Raw genomic sequence first — 5,205 nt, forward strand, 5'->3', positions numbered from 1 at the left:
GCACCTCGGCACAGTGGACCACGTGCTTGTCACGTGTAGCGTGTAGCTTGTAATGTGTGGTTTGTATCATGTAGTTTGTATCATGTAGTTTGTAACATGTAGTTTGTAGCGTGTGGTTTGTAACATGTAGTTTGTATCATGTAGTTTGTATCATGTAGTTTGTAACATGTAGTTTGTAGTGTGTAGTTTGTAGCTTGTGGTTTGTAACATGTAGTTTGTAGCACGTGGTTTGTAGCGTGTGGTTTGTAGTATGTAGTTTGTAACATGTAGTTTGTAGCGTGTGGTTTGTATCATGTAGTTTGTACTATGTAGTTTGTAGAGTGTGGTTTGTATCATGTAGTTTGTACTATGTAGTTTGTATCATGTAGTTTGTAGTGTGTAGTTTGTAGCGTGTAGTTTGTAGCATGTGGTTTGTAACATGTAGTTTGTATCATGTAGTTTGTAACATGTAGTTTGTAGTGTGTAGTTTGTAGCATGTGGTTTGTATCATGTAGTTTGTATCATGTAGTTTGTGTCATAGTTTGTAATGTTTAATTTGAGTCTTATAGTTTGTATCATTTAGTTTGTCATACCCTTTGTAGCGTGTATCAGTTGGTATCTGTTTTTAGCGTGTATTGTGTAGTTTGTAGTTTGTATGATATAGTTTATATCATATAGTTTGTATTAGATAGTTTGTAGCGTGTAGTTTGTTATTTAAATATTTGGCACAAGAATGGAAATGCCAGTCATCAAAATGAAAATAGACCTAAAGACACACACACACACACACACACACACACACACACGGTGAGCTCTGTGATGTCGTCAGTGTGAAGTGTTGCATTGTGGGCTGGCGCTGAGCAGCAGTTCCTGTCACAGTGATGTGATGCAGCGTGGGAAGTGAGAGGCCACACCTTCACCACAACAGGCGTGTGTGTGTGTGTGTGTGTGTGTGTGTGTGTGTGTGTGTGTGTGTGTGTGTGTGTGTGTGTGTGTGTGTGTGTGTGTGTGTGTGTGTGTGTGTGTGTGTGTGTGTGTGCGCTGGGCACTCTGGTCTCAGGTCAGCCGAGTGTTTTCAGCGAAGCAGAACTGAGTCGTCATTTCAGTTTGGGAGAAACAAATGAAAAGAGAATGAAATGTTATTAATGAGTAATTAAGTGTGTAACAGGTTGAGACGTCATCGTAAGAATATTAGAATAAAGACAGAAAGATCGTTCATTCACGCCCGGCGGGAAATTGCAGCTCCCACCAGAACAATCCGGTCATTTCAATCAAAACACATTCAAATAACAAAAACAAGGCAACGCTGCAGTTGATGCAGCAAACAAAACTAATCAGTCCATCTGAAATGTGACGGTGCAGCGCTCGAAGGAGGGTGGAGGAACCACAGCATCAGATAGAAGACAAGCGCCAGGGTTTAGTGGTGCCAGAATAGTGTAGTGGTCGCTCTCTTTCTTTCTTTCCTCCGTCTCCCTCTTCTCCGCCCTTCATCGCGTCTCTGCTCTCACTTGATTTGCTCCTCCCCTTCCGCCTGGACCCCTCCCACCTCCACCTTGGAACCCCCGCCCTCTACCTGTTCTGACCTCCGCCTGGACTCCTCCCCCTCCACCTGGTCTCCTCCCCCTCCATCTGGTCTCCTCACCCCCCGCCCCATCTGGTCACCTCCCCCTCCGCCTGGACTCTTTCCACCTCCACCTGGACCCCTTGACGCTAAATGAGTTGTGTTCACCCTTTTCCTTTTTCTCTGCTGTGTGATTCTGTTAATACTGCTTCTTGTATAGTAAAAAAAACTAAAAACGAGGTAGCATCTATTATTTGAGACTTCCGCCTTCCACCTCCGCCTGGACTCCTTCGCCCTCCGCCTGGACTTTCCTGAAAAACTCTCTGTTTCATCATCCCTTCCTGCTCCCGGTCGCCATGGAAACACCCCAGTTCAACTGTTTCCGGGTCAAACGCACGTGGCGTGAATCTCTGACCTTTCGTTTCAGAACGACCAGCCAGAAGGTGCTTATTGAACGTCCTCCGCTGAACTGTGTCATGTGATCACCAGACGTGTTAACCGGCTGCTCATGGATCACATATGACGTTGAATAGATGTGTGTATGTGTGTGTGTGTGTGTGTGTGTGTGTGTGTGTGTGTGTGTGTGTGTGTGTGTGTGTGTGTGTGTGTGTGTGTGTGTGTGTGTGTGTTTGTGTGTTTGTGTGTGTGTGTGTGTTTCTGTGACTCATGTGTGACCGTGCATGTGGCGCTGTGCGGGGTGTGTACAGTCAAGTGTTGCTCTTAATTTAGACGGACAGGCTGCCATGCTGGGGTGGGGGTGTGTGTGTGTGTGTGTGTGTGTGTGTGTGTGTGTGTGTGTGTGTGTGTGTCCAAGATGGATATTTTCACAACTTGGACATCGTCAGTCTCCAGAAACTGGTTTCAGGTGCTCTCCACTTCCTCCACCTCTCCACCTCCATCCCCTGGTCCACCTCTACTTCCTCCACCTCCACCTCTTTTCCTCCACCTCCACAGCGCAGCGTCATAAATATTTTATGGTTTAATCTCAAACGGCGTTTATTATTCAGCACCATGTTGGTTCCTTGATTGTCATCATTAAATGTTATTTTGGAGCAGAAACTTGTTTGGCTGCCACTGGTTCTACTGCAGGAGTATTTATACTCATGGTCATAATATTCCCCCTCTGGAATGAATAAAGTTTCTATCCAAGATGGAGTCCACCCCCCCCCCCAACCACCCCCCCACCCAACACTGGTGGTACAACACTGATAAGAACCATTCATTCATTCATTCATTCATTCATTCATTCAGATGAATTCTATAAGAGATATTTGGATTTATATATTTACTGGTTGTGACCTGATACTGAATTGGTTCCGGTTCATTCTACTGCTCAGACTGGTGTGTGTGTGTGTGTGTGTGTGTGTGTGTGTGTGTGTGTGTGTGTGTGTGTGTGTGTGTGTGTGTGTGTGTGTGTGTGTGTGTGTGTGTGTGTGTGTGTGTGTGTGTGTGAACCTGACGTTGTATGCTGCAGCCTGCATGCATGGCGTTGTGTGGCTCCCTCTGCGTTAATCCCTCTGCACCTTCACTTCATATTAGCTGCAGCGGTGCAAGTGGAGTGCTCTGCAGAAGAATGTAGGCCAGTGCCCAGGGCGCATAGCGGGACTCATGGAGGGACTCATGGAGGGAGGCATGGAGGGAGGCATGGAGGGAGGCATGGGGGGAGGGACGCATGGAGGGAGGCATGGAAGGTGGCATGGAGGGAGGCATGGGGGGAGGGACGCATGGAGGGAGGCATGGAAGGTGGCATGGAGGGAGGCATGGGGGGAGGGACGCATGGAGGGAGGCATGGAAGGTGGCATGGAGGGAGGCATGGGGGGAGGGACGCATGGAGGGAGGCATGGAAGGTGGCATGGAGGGAGACATGGAGGGACGGAGGGACACATGGAGGGAGGCATGGAGGGACGCTTGGAGGGGCTCATGGAGGGACTCATGGAGGGACTCATGGAGGGAGGCTCCAGCGCATGCTTGGGATGGTTAAGGTGCAGATAATACAGATATATGGAGGATGTGTTGTCTGTCGGTGTTCCCATCCTTCTTTCTGCCACGTCACAGATTTTACAATGAAAGGATCCCACGGCGACACCTTCCTCCTGGTGATTATATTATGGGATGTCATTATGTTCGATAATGGTGCCTTCAAGTCCAGTCAGAGCTTAATGACATTATTTTCACAACTTGGACATCGTCAGCCTCCAGAAACTGGTTTCAAGTGCTCTCCACTTCCTCCACCTCTCCACCTCCACCCCCTGGTCCACCTCTACCTCCTCTACTTCCTCCACCTCCACCTCTTCTCCTCCAACTCCACAGCGCAGCGTTGTAAATATTTTATGGTTTAATCCCAAACGGCGTTTATTATTCAGCACCATGTTGTTTCCTTGATTGTCATCATTAAATGTTATTTTGGAGCAGAAACTTGTTTGGCTGCCGCTGGTTCTACTGCAGGAGTATTTATACTCATGGTCATAATATTCCCCCTCTGGAATGAATAAAGTTTCTATCCATCTCATAGTATTTATCCTAAAAGCTGTTGAAAACTGCTGGCTTGTATCTCGTTGACGTTTAAATTTTAATATTTTCCATTCATGGAATTAAATCTGTTTTCTATGAAGAGTTGATGCTTTGTGCAGAGTCAGTTTTAAAATAAAATGACAGTAAGAGGCAGAGAGAGAGAGAGAGAGAGAGAGAGAGAGAGAGAGAGAGAGAGAGAGAGAGAGAGAGAGAGAGAGACGGATGGATGGATGGGTGGAGGTGTTATAAGAGGTATCATTCACAGCGACTCTTTTCCTCCCTCCTCCTTCCCTCCCCCCATCCGTCATCACTCCTTCAGAGCGTCGCCGGGAATTCAAGGATCCATAGAAACTCTTTCCGTCAGAGACTCAATCCATCTGAAAGGAGAGAAAGGGTGCTGTCACTCCTCTCCCTCCTCCCTCCCTCCACTCCGCCATCCCTCGCTCCCCCAGAAAGGCTCTAATTAGCGGCACGGCGCCTCTAATCGGCCGCGGCTTCGCTGCTATTGATCGGTTTTTGATTGGACCTGATCCCCCCGTGCACGGCGTGCAGGACCAGAGAGCACGGGCGCCATGTGAGCGTGCACGCGGGCCGTCTGAGCGCGCACGCGGGCCGTCTGAGCGCGGACGTGCACGCTTGCCGTTTGAATGTGATGCGCGTGCGTGGCGTCACGTTCAGGGCTTAAAGGCTGATTCCGTGCATTTCGTTAAACTGAAGGTCTGATCAGAGAAGCTCATTTTGTTGAGGAATGATGAAAAGAAGATGGAGAAGCAGGCGGCCGTCCGTCAGGCCTGGTTATGGACCAAATATCTTAGGATCATAAGATGTTTTTGTGGTAAAAAGATTTATCTGTGTGTTACGGGGGAGGGGAATGTAAAGTGTCTTTTATTGTGAATTTGCCATTTTTTTCCACTCTTAACAAATGGATCTCATTATTTCAAATACGATTTAATTTTGGGCCAGATCGGCAGCTTCCGTCTGGTTCCATCCACTTTAATCGGGGGCCAGATTTTTTATTTATTTCTCTCCAGATCTGGAATGATTGTAATCCGGGTGTTTTCATCGGATTACCGCGTTTTCCTCCTGTTTCCGCATCTGAGACCCGATGAAGCTTCATGAGACGCTCAGACGCCACTTCACAGCCTGAGCCTTCA

This window comes from Zeus faber (assembly GCF_960531495.2).
Source record: "Zeus faber genome assembly, chromosome: 19".
Taxonomy (NCBI): domain Eukaryota; kingdom Metazoa; phylum Chordata; class Actinopteri; order Zeiformes; family Zeidae; genus Zeus; species Zeus faber.